Source organism: Amphiura filiformis, chromosome 5, assembly GCF_039555335.1.
Source record: "Amphiura filiformis chromosome 5, Afil_fr2py, whole genome shotgun sequence".
Lineage (NCBI taxonomy): Eukaryota > Metazoa > Echinodermata > Ophiuroidea > Amphilepidida > Amphiuridae > Amphiura > Amphiura filiformis.
Genome location: NC_092632.1, coordinates 56,886,820 through 56,910,024, shown reverse-complemented (window position 1 = coordinate 56,910,024; position 23,205 = coordinate 56,886,820). Strand labels below are relative to the sequence as shown.

At 34.7% G+C, this 23,205-nt stretch overlaps 1 protein-coding gene across 1 annotated transcript in view; it reads right to left on the bottom strand.

Moving 5' to 3' along the window:
* Positions 1–7,192, bottom strand: part of LOC140153422 (uncharacterized) — a 156,263-nt gene extending 149,071 nt beyond the window's left edge. The window contains exon 1 of the mRNA XM_072176176.1: positions 7,076–7,192. The gene's annotated coding sequence lies outside the window, so the exon portion shown is untranslated. The remainder of the gene's footprint in view (positions 1–7,075) is intronic.
* Between the last annotated feature and the right edge of the window lie 16,013 nt (positions 7,193–23,205).

The following is a 23,205-nucleotide window of genomic DNA, read 5'->3' as shown; positions in this document are numbered from 1 at the left end:
TTAAAAACTTTTCACTATCTCAATTGCATTATTGCTGACTTTGGTCTGATGGGATCAGATCATGTTGTATAAAATATTCCATTTATGAGTACAAAATATGTTTGAAAAACACTTGTTTTAAGCAAATCCACCCCATGTAGCTGAAGATGTATAGGTTGCCTCTATGTAACACTGATGTGCAGTGGCGTAGCCAGGATTTTGGAACCGAGGGGGCACAATTTGTAAATATACCAACGGAAATATTTTTTGCTGACGGAAGTTGTGATTTGTTGACCCAAAATTTTTTGCATGGTTTGAAAAAGTGAAGAGCAAAAAAAAAAAAAAAAAAATTATAGGCGGTACCATCATAAAAACACAAATATTTATGTAAAATTCAATTTCATTCACAATTTTTCATCATTTTGTTTTACAATTCTAACCTTTCTTCTGTCACCGTCACCCTGGGTAAAAAATAGTCTATTATTTTGTTAACCCAGGGCTGCCAACTTTGAAAAACACTTTTCAGTATTCTTAGACCTCAAAATCAGTATTTTCCTTACAAAATCAGTATTTTGAAAAGACGCCGACGCCCTAAAATATGTGTATAGTCACGTCTTATTTTGAAGAGGTAAATGTAATGTTTTAACTAAAGTACTATCACAAATAATATATATAATCGTAGATGCTCACTACATAAGGAATTACCTTTGATTGTTGCTTTTTGCATTCAACACAGCTGATACATGTATATCAAAAGCCAATGCATTTTGATAATCTGTTTCACCAAATTTGTGAAATGATCTGCTGCTGCAAAGCTAGCATGCTAGTAAGGGTATGTTATGTTCGATGAAAAACTGAGTCATTAGAGTCTCGGCTTTTATCATCGAATAATCCGTTGGTTGTGCAAAACTTGTTATTGGCCGAGTGCTAGACTTGGCATCCATGCTTCCCTTGTGTTTCTTCGATTTAAGATGCGATGTGATATCATTTGCACCCCCGTGCCCCATGCTGAAATCGCTGTTCGTGTGTTGCAAACCGTACACCGTGACCGTGCATGGTGTTTATCCCTCCCGCTTGGAATCACGAAGTTCCATCTTTTGATGTAGTCAGGCCTAAATTCTTGCTTCCTGGCACTGCTGCTGCTAATTTTCTTTCCAATCGATGCCATATTTATATTTCAAACATAAAAAAATCGGGTGAAAACTGCACTTCAAATTATCTTTCTGTCGCAAAACTCAAAATAGTCCACCGAAAAGTTTTCATTTGCACGCGGTACGTCTGGCAATCATGGCTAATAACAGTCCGTGATATATTATAGCCCGTGGTATAAATCAATCACCTCTTCAACAAAACACAATTATACGCTCACATAAGCGAGGTCAATGTAAATGATACCTCATCAGGACCTTAATAGCAGGGGAATAGATTGATTTTCTGAAACACGAAACACAAACAATTTTTAATGTATTTTATTTTCACATAACAAATGGCCTTACTTTTAATACATATAACAAACTTTTTGAAAAACGTATTTTAGGACAAAAATCCGTGACTCCCGTATTCTTTACCAATTTCCGTTTGAAATACGGAAAATCCGTACTAGTTGGCAGCCCTGTTAACCCAATTTTTTTTTCACCATCGCCTTCTGTCTACCTTACATGAACCGACAGCCATGACGAGGTGGGCACCGGCCCCCTGCCCCCCACCCACTGGCTACGCCACTGCTGATGTGGTGAAGACCTCGTGGAGATTGAAAGCAAGGAGAAGAAGAAAGCAGCCATCAAATTTCATTCCTATATTTGATAATTTCTTAAAATGAGGTATCAATCTAACGTTAACAATATTCTTTAGTATTAAACATTAGCATACTTCCACATCTATTCTATTGGTATTAATTGGGTTAAAACTTATGACCATAAAAGCAAGCAGTATTTAACTCATTTAGAAAGTTGCATACTCTTAACCCATACTCATGATACTGAGGAAACTTCTATAGTCATTGCCTCCTGTGTTGCTCACAGGTGTTTAACAAGAAAACAGAAGCTAATATTGCAAAATTAATCATCATGGCAGATCAATTTTCTCATAATCTACACTTTTGGCAGTACAAACTAAAGATAATTATACAAATTACATGTTAGAGAAAAACCCAAACATTGGCAGCTAAATAACTCATGATGATATCTAGTAAAAAGCTTACTTAATTATTATAAGCATGCCCACACACAAATATTTAATTAGCATTTTAATTAGATTAGGTTAATGAGATTTGTGTGTATTTGATTTAATATACCACTTTCTAAATATCCTGGTTGATGAGATTTTATATATTTATACACATTCCATCTATTTCCTGTAGGTATTTCAATAAATTCCAAAATAAAAACTGATTTAGATGAAAACGGTTCTCCATTACACACAAATGAGGCTATCTTACACCCAAGCCACATTCCCTTATTAAGAGTATGTTACATCAGTTGGGGGTTCCCTAAGTAAAACTGACATGTACATATTCCATAATAATTCCTAGTAACTCAGGAGAGAGCTACAAAGGTAATATTGCATATTATGTGAGAATAATATGATACAAAGAGACAGCTGCTTCTATCAATACCATTTAAAGAATTAAAATATCATTTCCAAATAATTTGTGACTCAAGAGGATATTATGAATTTCTGAGATCATTATCAAAATATTTAATCTTCATTACCAATTTTTATTGCAAATTTTACAAATTACAAAATGTTGCAATGATACAATTAATCACCAAACAAAAACAATGGATTCTCAATTCAATGTTCACTTCCATAAAATGTGAGTGCCAATTTCCCGTCTTGTTCATATCCAATGCATGGATGAAAGTACTGGGTGGGACAGTGTATTCAAACAATTTGCAGTAGAATGCAACATTGATATTTATCTTAATTGATTCAAATTGAATTTGTATATGCCAAAATTAAAACAAAATATGTTAAAGGAGGATTTTGTGATCCTAGAATCCCCTTTTTATGGCACTGTTCAGAAGATATCCACGAAAAAAGCTTATTCCCAAAATTTCAGTTGATTCCGATTTTGCGTTTGCAAAATATGCATGATTATGTGTATTACACTGCTCCATATACCACTGTTGTAATTTCGTTCTGGTATACCAGAACGAAATTCAAATTTGACGATATTTTTGCTAAAGAATTAATCTGCAAGAAATCTTTGGTACATAAACATTACGTAGCCAGAGGTTTCCAGTGGTATAAAAGTGGGGGGATGAGGCTGTGGATCACGAAATGCCCTTTTAATTGTGCAGCTGATCTTTATTCATCAAGTAGTTTCCCCCTTAATTGCAACAAATTCAATTATTGCCCATCTATTTTTGAGTTACAGGTAATATGCAATGGTATATTATAATGAGATTAATTGTGTGAAAACAACAACATACCAATTGACAAATGGAAAATCCTATACACCATAATTCAACAAGAGAAATTAGATGGATTTTCAAGAAACAAATTTAAAAAAATCCCTTTTTGGGATGACTATACAATGCTAAAGATATTAAATTAAACAAAATGGCTACTATACACAATAGCTTATAAAAGTTATGGAACATCTGCTACTGGAATAAATATAACATGGAAATTATCTACAATACTAAACAAAAATTGTTTGATACAGTAAATTTACCTAAGTTGGTCCATAAGGAACACACACACACTAGGGTCCATGGAAAATTGCACTATATTATGACCTTATTTTCTGTTATTTTAAACTACTGAAATGCCGCATGCCTAAACACTTCCCTACCTCCTAACCTTCCCCACCAATCAATGTTAGTTACTACTAAGTGTGCAGGACCTCAACATTAACCATGAGAATGGTGGGTCATTACCCTAGAATACAAAGTGTTCAACACTTTTGTAGAATATTGCGGTTAACTAAACAACCACAAGATTTTGAACATGCAGGTGTTGAATATAAGTAAACATTAAAGTGTCATGAAGGTCTATACATTAGATGAGATGGTCAAAGCATAATGGCCGCCTATCCTACATGATGAGAATGTCACTTCCTTTGGTAAGAAGTTAGCAGGTGTTAGAAGGAACTCATACCAAAGATGTCTTGTTATTTCAAACAAAGTGATGATTCTAAGCAAATGTCATTCTTGAACCATTAAGGTGGTTCTGGACCCATTTTGGAAGTGCTCTATTTATGTTTTAAACATATTAATTGAGTAGGGCAGAGAACACTGATCCATATGCCTTTTGTTTGAAGCTAATCGGACATACGGTTTTCATAATACATACATTTTAAATGTCTTTGTATTGTATTGTTTTTATCAATAATCAATACAGTTAATGAGCTAATATGACTTGAAAGTGCTCATTAATATGTAATTTTGCCAATATTTTGCTAAAATCAATGCATAAATGTTCATAACATTTTTATTTAACAGAATATTGGTTTCAAACTTGGTCAAAGTGTTCCTAATGACTTCCAGATAATTTATGCATAATTAATGAGCTAGCCGCCCTAATTTGCATAATTCATTAGCATTTATGCAAATTAGCTCATTAATTATGCAAATATGCAAATGAGGGGGCGGCTTCACTATATAATACATTAGAACATATTAGAAACACTTTGACCAAGTTTCAGGGCAAAAGTATGCAAAATAAAAGTACCATGAACATTTATGCATTGATTTTTAGCAAAATATTGGCAAAAATTACATATTAATGAGCCTTTACAGTCCTTTTAGCTCATTAACTATATTGATTATTGATAAAAACAATAAGATACACAGAAAATATAATTTGATGTAGTATAGAAACCGTATGTCCGATTTGCTTCAAACAAAAGGCATATTGATCAGTGTACTTTACCCTACTCAATTAAACTGTGTAAAACATGCTCAAAGCATTTCCTTATTTCTAGAAAATGCATCCAATGGGTTACTTCTTTTGTTGAGCTTGGACACACTGCTTTGTATGGTTTACTACCTTGAGACTGAATAAAAACATGTTTTTCAGTATCAAGATAAGCAAGTAACTGAATAAACATTAAATGAGAAGTTGGATATACAGGGTGAGTCAAATAAGTGCAATACGGTCAAGAATCCATGTTGGTTTTTTTAACCAGGTTAATTTTTTATATTTAAAATTATTTTCAAATGCTACATTCATTAGTGACCTTGTGTGAAAAAAAAGTAATTAGCATTTACCATTTTGTTTTATGATGCATTTTAAAGCAATACCCAATTTAAATTTTTGTCCACAAGGCATCTTAAATTTTAATGTGTAACACACTTTATGTAATGTAGATTTGGAGTAAGTGCCATATTGGCACTGAAGTGGAATGAAAATACTCCCAGTGTTATTGCCCCTGCTTTTGTTTAAGTGGAAGCAACATTGCTTGTTGTTGTTTTTTCACACCTACCTTTGTTTTTAAGCTGTTTATTCTCTATGAAGTTGAAATAACTGAGTGAAGAAACATACATTTTGGTGGGTGTTTTTTTTTAAATGTTGAAAGGAAATGTGAGCAAATTGAAGTAGAGTGCATTACAAAATATCCAGCAAGTTGGACATTTATATTGGGCATAGAAAACGGATTTGGAATCATGTGACGTATGAATGACTTAAGTAACGTTAGAAGGTTTGTTTGAACCAAAACAAGAACAGAACAAATGAAAATATCAATGTTAATCAAAATCAAAGTTATAGTCAGTTTCAGATCTTGTGTCTTTATTGCACATTGTGTGCTCTCATCAAAAATACATGGTACCTTGTGGACAAAATTTTAATTGGGTATAGCAGTATAAAAAAGTTAAAAAAGTTAAATCCTTCCCAAGCCTTTCAGCCCATTGGGCGGCGCCTATCTCCGTTTCATAACCCTAGGCCATATGTCTGCAAGCAGAAAAGCTACAGCAGGGGGTTAGTTCACTGGTAGCCATGTGTTTAACTTTCCCTACTCCATTCTTTCAATGCCGAACGCCTGGCAAGAAGGCAGTAGGTACCATTTTTAAAGCCTCTGGTATGGACCGGCCGGGATTCGAACGCGCGACCTCCCTATCGTGAGGCGGACGCTCTAACCACTAGGCCGTCGCCGGTAACAAAGAAATAAAGACTTGTGAAACTAAAATGGTAGATGTGATTCTCTTTATTTTTCACACAAGGTGGCTATTGAGTGGAGTGTAGCATTTAAAGACACTTTCAACAATTGTGTATTGCACTTTTTTTACTCACTCTGTATTTCAAAACAGAGCCCTGGCCTTGCGCTGATTGTATTGCTTGCAAAGCTCTATTGAACAGAGAGAGGGAGAATGCAGACCCTAGCAAGTGTTTTTACTCTTAGTCAGAAACTTGGTGAAGGTGGTCTAGAGGGCATCATCAACAACATAGAGGAGAGGTCAACAAGATATCTCCAAAAGTGCCAAATCAAATTTGAAGCCAACCTATGATATAGTAAATACACCTTGAAATTTGACAAAAAGTATGCATTTCTAAATCCTTCTCCTATATTTTACATGTGAATTTTTTAAGGATTCATGCTAATAGGATATGTGGATTTTCATCCCACTTTGAAGCAAAAATGCTATTATCTTTTCGAGTTCTTGCAGCACACCATGTGTTATTTTTATTTCATTTTACTCATATCCTACTACCAGTTTATATATGCGACACAATCTGGTCCATGGAGGATAAAGGCAAAAATATGGAGTAACAAAACAATAAAATACATAAGAAAATAGATATCACAGAACTTCAGAAGACCTTTGGTGTTTTCAGTATATGATAGCTTAATGTTTGTATAAGGTAATAATTATAGTAACTCAATGCCTCCTTTGGTCTCCATGGACCAGATTGTGTCACATATTCCTTGGTAGTTTTATCTTGCGCTTCTCTTTAGTATTCATTTTTTATCCATGTTGTTTAAATTTAGTTTGTTCATTTTACCTTTTTGTAAAGCATGATAATCTTACATTATTGTGCTATAAAGTCCACTGAGTTTGTTAGTTGATATTCTTTATTACAAGATACAGAAATATTGTACTTTTATTTTCCAATTGATCATGTTAATAATGACAAAAGATAAGTGACTTACTTGTTTCACAATGGGCACCAATCCAGCTGATGGGACACTCACACAGGTACATGTCCTCCAGATTGATACATCGCCCTCCATTATTACAAGGGAAACTTGCACACTCATCAATGTCTGTATCAAAAATAAACAAAATCAAACATACCCATTAGGTTAGCAGTCAAGTTAGCTCAATCGAAGGCATTCAACTATGGTGTGAGAGGTTGCAAGTTCAAACCCTGGCCGTGCCTAGTATGCTTGAAATTCCCCTGGACAAGGAACTCACTGCTAATTTGTGGAATTGTGGAATGTCTAGGGTGTGCACTCTTGAAGCAACAAAGTTCCTGAATTGTTGTTTAATGGTTTATGGAATGATGTGGGGCTATAGTGATCAGCGACACCCTGTAAAGTGTGCTGAGGCTTGTGGATCAACGTCTAGGCGTTGTGCCTGTGCGTATAACATAGGCCCTAGTAACAATACCCGTAGAGATTACTTCCTGGTAAACCTACCACTAGAAGCTAATTAAATATATATAATATATAATAATATATAATATTAGGGCCTAAGTAAATTGGAGAGCAAACCATACCCATAGCCACCACTTCCCGGTAAACATACCATTAAAAGCTAATTAACTGTATATAAAATATATTTGGACCCGAGTAAATTGGAGAGCAAACCATACCCATAGCAACTACATTCCACTAAAACTACCACTGAATGCTAATTTACCAAAACATAATATCTATTAAGTTAACCTAATATTTATTATTAGGCCATTTGATCAGAATTGATATCATTAACATGATTAAGAAATAGTATAAAGATAAATAAACCGCCTTTAAGGAAGTAAATTTTTTACCTTAGGGTTGAGTGGGAGGGAAAATTCATCTCGATCCACTCTGAGCAATTGCAGACAAACAAGTGACAATTCAAATGAACCCGACAACCAACATCACAGTGCACCAACAAAGAGGAGAACTCCCATTGGATGAACAGATGAGGCCAATTTGGCATTGAAAACAATACCATAACAATGGGCTCAACCATTCTCTGCTGATGTAAATTGGTTCTAAACTGGCTTCAAAAAGAAACTTATAATTTTTCACAAGTCATATCTTAAAATCCTGTCTATAAAAATGAACAAAAATTGCACACTGGATTACTGCAATACTCTACTCTAAACACTGGTCAGTAACCAAACAGTTGTCCAACTGGCACAACAGTAAAATGCACTGACACGGAACAGCTTCCGGGACCACATTCACAGCCCAACAGATTTCTTTGGCTGGGTTACAATGATTCGCCTGTACATGAACAAAAATTACACACAGGATTACTTCAATACTCTACTCTAAACACAAGTCAGTAACCAAGCAGTTGTCCAACTGACACAACAGTAAAATGCACTGACACGGAACAGCTTCCGGGACCACATTCACAGGCGAATAATTGGAACACAGCAAAAGAAATCTGTTTGGCTGTGAATGTGGTCCAGGAAGGTGTTCCATGTCAGTGCATTTTGCTGTTGTGTCAGTTGGACAACTGTTTGGTTACTGACATGTATTTAGAGTATTGAAGTAATCCTGTGTGTAATTTTTGTTCATTTTTATAGATAGGATTTTAAGATATGACCTTGTGAAAAATTATAAGTTTCTTTTTGAAGCCAGTTTATTTAGACAAGCTAAATAAAACTGCATTAATAAAAAGTAAATACTTGTGATATCAAATATTGAATATTTGTAACATAGCTGAAATGCTTATGCAATGTCAGTGTTTTATATGTTATCTAAATGTTTAAAAACATCATATTAATTAAACAAACTTTTCCAAGCCTGCCAATTGATATCAAATATTGATGTTGATGGCAATGCATAAAAATGATTGATATTTACATCAGAGCCAATCAATCAATCTCTTTACGTCTCTTTACATCTGCCTTGCAATCTGAACACAGTCAAAAATTAATCTTTACAAGGCAAATGAAAACAACCATATGGAACAAAATAGTTATCATATGAAATGTTTTCTTTTTTTTCACCCCTATATACAAATCCACTGGTTTTTTTTTCAATTCATCTTGCCCTGTTCTGCCTACTTTCTTTATAGAAACCATAATTAACATACTGAGAATGATTTGATGTTGCCAATATATTAGTGGAAAGAAGCCTCTGAGCAGCAGAAAAGCTGGTTATTCAGCATGAAGAAGTACTTGGATTAAGTGCAAAACTGTTCTTATCAGAGGTTTAAAAATAATATTCCGGATTTGGTAAAATGAACCTTTTGAACTATTAGAATAAATCAATTTTAGATAAGGCATACCCATTTGACAGATGAACCAACTATTAAAGGTCTGTATGTACATAACAAATTAGACCAGGTCTAACTTTAGACCTGGTATACCTTTCCCTTTCTTTAATATTTTCTTTCCCTTCTTTACTCCAAGCAAGGTCCACAAATTAAATTGCAGTCATCTAATATTAAGCTACATGTACTTACCCTTAGTAGGATCTACAACAGGGGTTCTCAATTAATTTGTTTCAAGGGCCAAATTGTGTTGAACAAGAATGCTGAAGAGCCAAAAAAATCAATAGAGTATAGCGAAGGCGGGGGTCCAGAGCTGAGAGGTTGAACTTATTTTTAACACAAATTTTGCATGAAAAAACATATACATTTTTTTTTAAATTATTTTTTTTAAATCAGTGCCCTGCCGCGGGCCAATTTTAAGGCGCCGCGGGCCGCCGGATTTGGCCCACGGGCCGCCCTTTGAGAAGGCCTGATCTACAGTAACATACAATCTATGTTGTCAAATATATCTATCAAATATAAAATAATCTACAATAAGTGTGTAAATACCAAAAGTTTTTTCTCCATAGAACTGATCTCCATAATTAGACCAGGTCTAAACTGGTCTAACTTGTTTTTTGCATATACAAATTTGCGTTACGTTCTTGAACACCAGAATGCAATTACAACACATTGTATATGGAGCAGTGTAATACACATAATCATGAATAACTCGTAAATGCAAAATCAGAATCAACTGAAACTTTGGGAATAAGCTTTTTACATGGATGTCTACTGAAAAATGTCATAAAAAGAGGATGCTAGGATCACAAAATACTCCTTTAAATGGGAAATGCCAATATGTGAGCTATACTTATATTCGGAAGGCAGAGCTAGTGTTGCTTCTTGCTCAATCAAAGACAGCTATATACTGGTATCATTCCCTTTTTTTCTACCTGGTGCATGTAATGCTTACATACATCCCCTAAAGATGACAGAATCCTAGCGAATGCTATATGAGACTTCTACACCTTAATGCAGCAACATGAAGCAGACATGTAACATGATTTGCAAAGAGCTTTTAAGCCAGAACTACAAAAGAGACAACATGGTACCTCTGGCTTATGTATCCTTGGGTTATTGCCTGCTCTAAACCTTGCATATAGTGGACTGTTTAGCTTTTTCATGTTTGCCATCCGGTCTGGGGTGCAGCATAATGTGTACAAGCATATTCAAGTACATGCATACAGCTTGTTGAATGAAATAAACTAATGGTCATTCAATGAGCAGGATTGATTTGAGCCCAACATTAAACTGGACAACTTCCATGTAATGATACCCGTTACATTGGTATACAAATAATATTGTAATTCAGATATTCTCTTGAATTAATTTTGCATGACATAATACTTCATATCATATTCACTTCTTGAATATTTCTTAACCTGACAATTTTCTTGTTAAAAAAAGCTGGACCTTAACTACCTTAAAATGGCTGTATGCCCTCAATTTCAGGGGAGAAAAGGGGCATGGGTGCAAACCCGATGCAGTGAGGATGAAAAGTGATAAGAAAAAACATACCATTTCAGAGCATTAATCACTAAAATGCATACTTTTTGCTGGTATTATTCTGTGATTTTAAGGCAGGTGTTTTAAATGGCCTACAAACAAGTAGTTCCATGCCTTTGCATGCATCACCCAGTCCTATTAATAGTGTACACACTCTGTTCCTTAAATATGACTTCCTTTGTCAATATTTGATATTGTGTCTAATATTCAAAATCATCGTATTAATTAGATATAGTTTTTCTATAGACCTTCCATTAATTTGAAATCAAATATTGATGTTGATGACAATGAAATTTGACATAGGATTTATGATTGATGTATATACCAGCCCTAATCAATCAATCTCTTTATGTCCCTTTACATCTGCAATCTTGCCACAGTTATGCAACGAAACTGAAGAAGACAAATGAAAACATCTAAATGAAAAGAAACAAGTTATCATATGTATTGCTTTCATTCTTGTTTACTAGTCTAAATCTGTCAGATTTTAATGTTGACAAAACAATAAAACCCAATAGACACAATTGGACATAAGTTGCAAAGGTTTATCTCAGATTAGAAGGCACTAGAGCTGTAAAAAGACAGCTATACCCAGTGGCGTAGATTTCTTTTTGACATGAGGGGGGGGGGGTGTGGAAAATTTTTCTTGAAGTATAGTGAATCCAGCACTTTGGGACATGTGTAAACGTTACTTTAGAAGCTCTTTGCAAATCATGCATGTATACTAATAATACATTCATCAGCTAAGAAGAAATGACAAGGAAATGATATCAGTATATGCTGTGGGACTGAAAATGATATATTCGAGCTAAAACGATGAAATATGGTGCAAAAGTTGAATATATTCGCGCGTAGCACACAAAAATGGGCACTTTTTGGGCTAAAATGGCCAAAAATGAGGTTAATTTAGTCAAAAACCCACATTCAGGCATCAACATTGGGGGGGATGATTATATGGACCATCCCCCCCTGGCAAAATATTGGGGGATTTATCCCCCATCCCCCCTGGGATCAATGCCTATGAACTATACTGATATCATTTCCTTTTCTTCTTAGCTGATGAATGTATTAGTATACATGCATGATTTGCAAAGAGCTTCTAAAGTAATGTTTACACATGTCCCAAATTAAAGTTAATTGCAAACGACCAAATCCATTGTGTTTGTATTTTGCTCAATTGTCTCATTTGGTCTCAAAGCTCACGTGCATTGTCCTGTTCCATCATGTTCATGGTTTTCAATCAAACTTCTTGTCACACCCTACTATATTTACTTGCACTTTATAATATGTTTATTTTTTACTTTGACACAAGGACTTCTCTAGGAAAATACTAAATCCTGCCCTTGTTTACTGTCCTAGAGTACCAAGTAATTTCAAAACAAAACACATTTATCATTCATGACTTTATAAAAGGACTGCGGTTATGGAACAATCCAAATTTACATTTTAATTGATATCAAACAGATTTAAAATTCAACTTGATTTAATTCAAAACTAAGAATAAAAGAGTTTAAGCATGCAAGCACTTTATACAATTGACACGATTATACATTGAAATAAGTAAAATCTACTTGCAGTAGATGACTGTAAAACACACTTATAATAGCATCCTGTTGATGTCTCAAGCTACTTGAGAATACTAGACAACAAACGGGTAAATTTCTGATTACTTTGAGACATGATTATTCATTTCTCATTAGAATGTTTTTAAAACAACTGAAAATGAAGCCAAACGATTCAATCGGAACAAACCCTTACATCAGGTAAATAATGGTTCAAAATATTTGCAGAGTGGAAACACATCAATCATATCTACCAAAAAAAAAGCAATATTTCATATACACTTCTAAAGCCACATTCAATATAAGACAAACACATATTTTGTGATTGAAATAATCACGGTTGGGTTGAGATTATGGTTAGGATTAAGATATTGTGATGTGGGACTTGGGTTAGGGTTTAGTGTTAGGATTAGGATTTGGGTTGAGAATATGGTTGGGATTAAGATATTGTGATGTGGGACTTGGGTTAGGGTTTAGCATTAGGATTATGATTTGGGTTGAGATTATTATGGTTGGGATTAAGATATTGTACTGTGGTACTTGGGTTAGGGTTTAGCATTAGGATTATGGTTGAGATAATGGTTGGGATTAAGATATTGTGATATAAGACTTGGGTTAGGGTTTAGTGTTAGGGTTAGGATCAGAGTTTAGATTATGGTTGGGTTGATATTATGGTTAGGATTAAGAGATAGTGATGAAAGACTTTAGTTAGGTTTTAGGGTTAGGATTAGGATTTGGGTTGAGATTATGGTTAGGATTAAGAGATAGTGATGTAAGACTTTGGTTAGGTTTTAGGGTTAGGATTGGGATTTGGGTTGAGATTATGGTTAGGATTAAGAGATAGTGATGTGGGACTTTAGTTAGGTTTTAGGGTTAGGATTAGGATCAGACAAAGTGTGCTGGTATTTTTTTATGATTGTAGCTGCACTGGTGAAATGACAAAACAGAAGCAAAAGACAGGACCCACAGCTTGTACTGAGAATACAATGAGTAGCCAACCAGAAAGTCTATGAAGGAGCCAAAATAAATCACAATATTATATGAAGTGACACATTCATTTCTAACCTTGTAAGTATGTATGAGTATATTTCACCTGTAAGCAACAATAACAATGGGGTGTCTTCCCACTCCCGAGAAAAATCATGCATTGGATGGAAATGATATCGCTTAAATCAAGCCTTGGGATCTCCATTTTAGAACCAATATCAGTTCTCAAGTGTTTCGCCTTTATTTGTCTCAATATTTGAGTACAAACAATGCTGGATTATGCTCCTCTTTCAGTTGTTCGACAAAGTACATACAGCAAGTATCACCCAATCGTTAATCTATAAATATTAACACAGATTCAGGAACACAATACACAGCTCCAGTATGAATATTCAATTAATATGCTATTTAGCATTCAAACAAAAAACATATAATACAGAGACAGTGTCAATATTTTGAAGTCATAGAAAAAACACAAATTATACTGAAATAGTAGATGAAGCATGGTGTAAGACAAAGCAGGTGCATTGTAATTAGTTTGTTAATCCGTCTAGTCATATCACATGAGAATACTCGTTAGTAAAATGGTAATTTGATTGAATAATGCATGGAAACAGTGGAATAAGTCAATCCATACAATCAGAACACATATCTTATTTTGAAAAAGAGATGTGTTATTAAAAAGCATATAAATGGTATCATTGTGCATAGTTGACACAATTAGCACCAACAGATTTGAAGATTTTACACTTGATGTTAAGGTACAAGGGAAAAGGTTTCCAAAACTTTATAAAATGACATTTGCATCAGAATACAATATTACAATATACAATGTAGATTCTACCTTTGTATAACAAATCGTTCTACTCCACATTCTTAATTGAACCGGTTAGAAAAAAAAAAAATTGCCTTCAACCAGGTTGATCAATGAATGGGGTGTCTTGACAGGGAGCAGGAAATGGCCTTCTTTTCAAAGCGTGTGGACACGCATGTATGGAGGTGTTCTTATCAGGATATTTGTAATTTGATAGGTGAGCATACTCTAATATGACTAATATCTGTCCCACAATAGTGATTAACAAAAAGTCAGCATGTGTCAGGGCATTTGTGGGAAAGAATTGAATTGGGGGAGAAAAGAAGTGGCATTTGAGATTGATAACAAAACCCTAAATGTCACTACCTTTGAACAAAAAACATTATTGGATTTCATTATTATTTACATTTCTCTGTGCAAAATTTGTCATGGTTGTTTCATATTGTTCTCAGATCTGATTACAAACTTCAATGCACCTTTTTAAAAGGGCATTTCATGATCCACAGCCTCATCCCCCCACTTTTCTCAAAAAAAGTTGAGATTTTTATACCACTGGAAAGCTCTGGCTACATAATTTCTTGCAGATTAATTCGTTTAGCAAAAATTTGAATTTTGTTCTGGTATACCAGAACGAAATTACAGCACATTGTCTATGGAGCAGTGTAATACACACAATCATTCATAACTCACAAACGATAAATCGGAATCAACTGAAATTTTGGGAGTAAGCTTTTTTTGTGGATATCTACTGAAACATGTCATAAAAAGAAGATGCTATGATAACGAAATCCTCCTTTAATAAAAAAGAACGTATTTGTTATTGGTTTGCCACCATCAAACAAAATCGATAAGCTGTAACAATTATTTGCATAGGGGTTTCTTTTTAGGAAAGAGAAGAAATCAAAGTATTTTTTCTTTTTCTTCCAAAAGAAGAAATCAAAGTAGTTCTCCTTCTTCTTTCAAAATAGTATAGTCCCATCCTGGAATGTCTTATCAGCTGCCTTTGCTGTCACACTGCAGGCAGACCATCCCACTGTTAACTTCTTTTTACACAATCTTAATGTAGTCATGGCAAAATCATTGCACCAGTTTTGATACAGTGAGCTTCAACATGCATGCCCTCAATCTACAGATGTGCTGATGCTTAGTACATAATTGAATCAAACAGGTCCACAAACAAAGTTAGGAATCTGTGTCAACATTACATATGGGTATCAATCAGGTGTGATACCATTTATGATGGAATATATGGCATATATATATTACCATAACCTAATTTCTGTCAACTATTTTCAAAAATAATATTGACCTAATTCCCTTACTTGAAGATGGTGTAGTCAATAACTGGTGCCACTGTTAAATTGCAGTTTGTTAATAGCTCAGGGGGAAATTATCATGTTTTTAATGACTGTTGAGTTGCTTCAAATATAAAAACCAACAACTTGAATTCTTTTACAATAGTAATTGATTCATTTCACCTAACACTATGACTTATTTTCCCATTTGCTGTATTTCTTTTCAATAAAATGTTAGCTTTTACTGTCAGATATGTCCCCTTTTAATTTTTAGCTGAACAACTGAGGTAATGCAAAGAAAATTAGAGTTTACTACCAGCGCCAATTGCCAATGCATGTCACTCTGTGGGTTATGCAATGCATGGTCCCTTGATGTGTGTATGACCATCCCACACACCATGTATGCACTGTATTATGAACATTGTGCATGTGTTCCATCTTATATTTCCATCGTAATAATTAAACATCAGTTCCTGTGCTTTATTCAAAATCTCGGATTTTAACAAAACTACAGCACCGAAAGTCTTGATTTTTGCAGGGTATGTTAGTGTAATAAAGTACATAACAATCGTGTAAAAAAGAATTGTGAAAAATATTGAGGGCATCCACCTCAGCAAATGTTACAAATGGCTTTACGGCAATGAAAAAAAAACCTGTTCTACTGGCAAATGGACCTTTGAAGTAGGGTCAGTTAGTTTTGGGGGTTTTTTTGTAGCAAGTGACTCTAAGAATCACCAAAATCTGTAAATAAATAATTGCATTTAAAAAAACTAAAAAATTCTGTCACCTTGCACACATTTTCTTCCAGTCAAAATAAATCTCCTTTTTGCCCAAAACAGCTGATGTTACACAGGAATATTCCATTTGGCCAAAACTTTTTGGCCAAAAAAGGCTGATTTTACATGCATATAGCAATTATTTTTTAAACTCAAAAACAGAAACTCTGAGTCAGTCTGGCCCAATAGAACAGGGTGATTTTTTTTCATCGCCTTATGGGCAGTTTTGATGCTTAAAGCAGATTTTCCATTTCTGGGTTGTTCACATTTTAAATGAGTTAAGGGGGTACTACACCCCTGCCCAATTTTGTGCCTATTTTTGCATTTTTCTCAAAAATTATAGCGCATTCGTGACAAGTAAGATATGTATATTATAAGGGCAAGAACTACAACTACTGCACTGGAAATTTTATTTCAGCACTGACAACAGTTGTGGAGTTACAGTCAAAAATGAGGGAAAACCATTATTTGATCAATAAATCAATAACTGCTTGCCTTAAGTTGCTGAATTTTCAGTGCAGTAGTTGTAGTCCTTGCCCCAATAATATACATATCTTACTTGTCACCAATCTGTTATAATTTTTGAGAAAAAATGCAAAAATATGCACAAAATTGGCCAGGGGTGTAGTACCCCCTTAAACATATTTACAATTAATTTGATAATATCCAGCAAACCATTAAATGACCACCTTTGTAGATGAAATGTTTCATATTAAAGATAACCACATGATTTCTTAATGAGCACCTTCGTTACTGAAATGCTTTGAAAGAATTGAATTTCCACTCAAGATGCAATTCCATAATCCCTTAGGAAGACATTACATTAATCTCCAAAAACAAGGGGTGTAGATTTCAAATGGAGTCACTCATTCAGGTAACCCATTTGAAATTTATACTCCCTATGTGGAAGATGAAGGTTATGTCCTCCATACATTGTGTATGCATTTCAACTAGAATAGCCGACTTTTCAAATTCCAGCAAACCCTTTAAGCTACAATGTGTGTTACTGGAATGTTTCATTTAAGAACATGTCACTTAGAACAACCTCATTAATGAGCACATTCATTGCTGAAACATGATTAAGTAGACTTTCAACATGCCACAATCACAACAAGCCACTTGAATGAGCATTCTTGTTGTTAAATGTTTATAAATTTACTTTCAACATGCTGGAAACATTTGGAACATTTATGTGCTGAATAGTGTCTTGCAATGATTTTTACTAATGTAAACCACTTAACATGGCTGTGCACCCTCAGAAATGTGTTATTAAAAGTGCTGTAACTTCTTCATGTAAGATATATAAAAGTATACATATTTGGAATTGAAATTAGTCGGAAAATCAATCTAAAACACAGATTTGGTGTAAAAACACATTTTGGAGAAAATCACCAAATCTGTGTTTATATTTAGATTCCTTGACTAATTTTCTTTCCCAAAATGTATACTTTTATATATATATTGATTATATGAATAATTAATGTATTTCTGAGAGTGCACAGTCCCATTAATAAGAATTTTGATTGCTGAAATGTTTTTGCAAAAAAATACTACAGCTGCATACTTGGGGTTGGTAAGTTACTATAGTTTCCTTGACACTTACAGAAACCTCTTGAATGGATCTTTGTGGTTTGAATATTATTTTACACCTGAAGAAACATCTTGGATGTATCTTGTGGCTAGAATGTTACTGTAGTTACTTTGAATGCAGTTTTGTGGATGGAATATTACTTTACACTTGAAGAAACATCTTGTATAGCATCCGTGTAGCTAGAATGTTACTGTAGCTACCTCGATACTTGCAGAAACCTCTTGAATGGAGCTTTGTAGCTGAAATGTTACTTCACACTTGCAGAAACAACTTCAACATCATCCTTGTGGCTGGAATGTTACTATTGCGACCTTGACACTTGCAGAAACCTCTTGAATGGAGTTTTGTGGTTGAAATGCTACTTTACACATGCAGAAACAACTTCAACATCATCCTTGTGGCTGGAATGTTACTATTATGACCTTGACACTTGCAGAAACCTCTTGAATGGAGCTTTGTGGTTGGAATGTTACTTTACACTTGCAGAAACAACTTCAACATCATCCTTGTGGCTGGAATGTTACTATTGCGACCTTGACACTTCCAGAAACCTCTTGAATGGAGCTTTGTGGTTGGAATGTTACTTTACACTTGCAGAAACAACTTCAACATCATCCTTGTGGCTGGAATGTTACTATTGCAACCTTGACACTTCCAGAAGAGAAACCTCTGTAGTTACCTCGATACTTGCAGAAACCTCTTGAATGGAGCTTTGTAGCTGGAATGTTACTTCACACTTGCAGAAACAACTTCAACATCATCCTTGTGGCTGGAATGTTACTATTATGACCTTGACACTTGCAGAAACCTCTTGAATGGAGTTTTGTGGTTGAAATGTTACTTTACACATGCAGAAACAACTTCAACATCATCCTTGTGGCTGGAATGTTACTATTGCGACCTTGACACTTGCAGAAACCTCTTGAATGGAGCTTTGTGGTTGAAATGCTACTTTACACTTGCAGAAACAACTTCAACATCATCCTTGTGGCTGGAATGTTACTATTGCGACCTTGACACTTGCAGAAACCTCTTGAATGGAGCTTTGTGGTTGGAATGTTACTTTACACTTGCAGAAACAACTTCAACATCATCCTTGTGGCTGGAATGTTACTATTGCAACCTTGACACTTGCAGAAACCTCTTGAATGGAGCTTTGTGGCTGGAATGTTACTTTACACTTGCAGAAACAACTTCAACATCATCCTTGTGGCTGGAATGTTACTATTGCAACCTTGACACTTCCAGAAGAGAAACCTCTGTAGTTACCTCGATACTTGCAGAAGCCTCTTGAATGGAGCTTTGTGGCTGGAATGTTACTTTACACTTGCAGAAACAACTTCAACATCATCCTTGTGGCTGGAATGTTACTATTGCAACCTTGACACTTCCAGAAACCACCTGAAACTACCTTATGTAGTTACCTTGACACTTCCAAAACAGAAACCTCTTAAATGTAATGTTTGTAAAGTTAACATACCACTTGACTTCCAATGATGTCTTGAATGAAGATGAATATTGCTTCTAGCTAGGATGTTTTCAACCAATAACCAGGTCAATTTGACCACACTGTTTTAAACACCCTTTCAAAGGGCATCTTTGTTTCCAAGATTTTAGAGATAATTCTTTAATGAACACATTTGTTGCTACAAAGTTGCCATTCTCTATTAGCATTTTTATTTATCAATGTTTAATAGGATGCCACAGTTGATGAAAGACTTTTTTGTACACAGAAAGACTTTAGCAAAATTGTCAGACATTAAAATACAATTCTTTTGACAACATGAAACTATTCAAACCCATCTACATGTTGAAATAACTGTAAGTGCCTATGACCCTCTCACATGCATATACGGTAATTAGGAGTGATAAAAATTATATTACCAGAATGCTTTAAATATCATTCAATATTCAAGACCAAATTTTCAATTTTAGTCACAATCTTGAATGGAACTTTGTGGCTGGAATGTTACTTTACACTTGCAGAAACATCTTGAATAGCATCCTTGTGGCTGGAATGATACAGTTGCAACCAAGACACTTGCAGAAACCACCTGAAACCACCTTATGTAGTTACCTTGACACTTCCAAAACAGAAACCTCTTAAATGTAATGTTTGTAAAGTTAACATACCACTTGACTTCCACAGAAAGACTTTAGCAAAATTGTCAGACATTAAATTCTTTAGACCACATGAAACTATTCCAACCCATCTACATGTTGAAATAACTATAAATGCCTATGACCCTCTCACATGCATATACGGTAATTAGGAGTGATAAAAATTATATTACCAGAATGTTTTAAATATCATTCAATATTCAAGACCAATTTTTCAATTATAGTCCCAATATTGATTTCTATCAACTCCATGGCATGTAATTATGCTTCCTGTTGTGTCTGGGGGACAATCATTGATTTTTCTGTGAAAGCTATTTAAAAAATACACCAATATATTTACGATATAAATAAATTCTGGGCAACTCTGTGGCTCTTGTTAGCACTGAATTTCATTGGTTTCTGCATGCCGTCTATCACATGGTAGACGGCAGCAACCACATCTTTGCGGAAGACACTTGTCGAAGGGCGAGTATGTAACTAAAACGGTAAACAAGTTTCGTTCATTTCAGAATAAGGAAGTTTTCATGACTTATTTTTGGCTAAATAAAACAGTGTTTTAGTTATTAAAATAATATTTAATTGACTAAGAATGAGTTGTTGTCAGCACCAGTATCCACTACTCAAAATATTGGACCTGCCTGTCATCTATCACATGGTAGAGGATAGTAAAAACAACATTTCCTATCCTTTATTCTCTAATTAAAGTGCAAATAAGATATCCTTCTCTTATTTTGGTGTTATACCCACAATCACCTGTAAATATACCCAATATAATTAGTAGGCCTATATCCCATTGTCGAGATGATGTCTGCACACAAGCCAAACTAAAGCCTTTATATCAAGTGCCTGTCAATTTTTGAAACATCCTTGCATTGACAAGGTATTTTCACGGCAATTGTTGAAATCTGCTTAATATATTCCTTGATGGCTATAAAGCTTGCTCTTTGAAATGTGACCCGGCAGCACAAATGAGCCGTAAATTCCCTAAATTGTATTCTCAGTTACGGTGTAAAATGTGTACGAAGGTCATATTCATCGGTAACTTAAGCTGGCCCGACATCCGTCTCATTTCGATAGTCAAAAACTAATCAATAATCCTATTGTTGAAGTGGATAATAAGCTTCTACCTTAGATGGCTATAGAACTTTTAATAGCTCTGGTCTTTGTTTGCTTATATTGCTAAATCCTGTTCAAGTGGTGGGTTACCAGGCAGTGTATTTTGTACAGGTATGCATAACCAACAATTAACAATGAGAGAACTTTCTTAAACCTCGTTGACTTGGGGATGATTTGAAATGACCGCCAATTATGACTGTTTCATATTTATTGCCCACAATGTGGAAAAAGAGACACATGTAAAAACGTAAAAAGCTATAATTTTGTTGAAGGAGCAAAGTTTAACAAACCATAACCCCGCTTCTGGATATCGTTTGAAGTCAAATGATATACCATTATTAAGTTTATGATGTTTATTTTTTAAACACGAAATAAAACAAAATTGACCGGGGGAGGAATTTACGGCTCATTCGCCGTGACGGTCACAAATGTAAAATTATGAAATGAAATTAATAATGCAAGAGTGATATCAGTGTTTACAACAACTAATTGATTTCAATTCATACTTGTGTAATTACAAGCGTCGTCCCAATAATATCATCTCCACACACTTTTGATTAAATCCAAGCAGACTCAATCGATTTCTCACTGCTTACAGGCATGGTATATACGTGATTGTTTTTTAGATAAAACATAAATATTCAAATAATTATGAAGATTAAATTTTCTATCATGAATAATGATTGATTGTTTTTGACACTGAAATAAATCACTTTGAAACTGCTGATTACAAACATTCAATCTTTACATGGGCTTTACCAAAATTCACTTACAAATATATATTATACATAAAAAAGTAAATGATACTGACACATAATTGGCTTCTTAAAAACAGCAACAACAATGTAAGAAATAGTGGATGAAAAAGCTCAGTTATTTTGTCAAAAGCTGCACATGACTATGAGTCATTTCCTATCCTAGTAAGGATGTATGATTTTGTATGACATTGGAGTTATGAGATCGAGTGAAGGACATGTAAAAACATTTTTCTATGAAAAAAAAGGTTATTTAACATCAATCATATTAATCCATTATTTGTTCCAATATGTCTGCACCTACCAAAACTATCATTAGGTCTCTTGATTAAGTCTCTCGTGTAATAAGCAGCCCATTATAGAAAGCATCAAGATTGGCATTTTTGTCATTAACACTAAATCACCCCTTACCTACTGCCATAGCAATCGCACATTGCATACAATAGAGATAAAATCAGAGACTTCAAGGCACCCTTTATTAATCACACTATAGACGCTAGTATTTCTGTGGGATGATGACCTGATGAACTTGAAATTTCATGAACAGCAGACTCAACACATGAAAACAACATACTTGCTTCAAGACAAACTTAAATCTTTGAACTGTTGATAGCACACATATTCATTCACCTTATCAGATTAGATTAGCATTTAATTATTTCTATTTAAAAAAAAAGCTCAATATTTCAAAGTAGGATATACAGAGTCCATGTGTTTGCTTGGGAAATGGCAATTATTAATTGCAAATGACATATTGCTTATAATACTGGATGTAGTTATGTATTTATCTTGAACTCACAATCTGATGATTATGAATCCATAATAGCTCTACCTTTAGTCCAGAATGCAGCCACGGCACAAAGCTGAGGTATAGAGGCCGTCAGCCTTTCGCCATCTTGTGGGTACAAATAAATGATCTGCGTGTTCATGCGTCGGACACTACGCGCAGCTTGCCACGCAGCTGTTATCACGCACCAATGCGGTGATTTTGCTGTTCACGCATGAAGATCGAATCGACCATCGCAGCGCAGTACCCACAAGATGGCGGCATATGACGCCACGCTGACAGCCTCTATTCAAGGTTGGAAAGATTCCATACAACATAAATGACAAGGATTATAAAAGGAAGAGGACATCAGTTCAATTCCTTTTTTCAAGGCAGGCAGAATCTCTCTGTAATAACCAAGAACATGTATGTGTCAAGTTCAATATGACTTGCCTAGAATGCTTTGCCAGCTACTAAGTATACCAAGATTGGCATTTTGATCTAAGAACTGT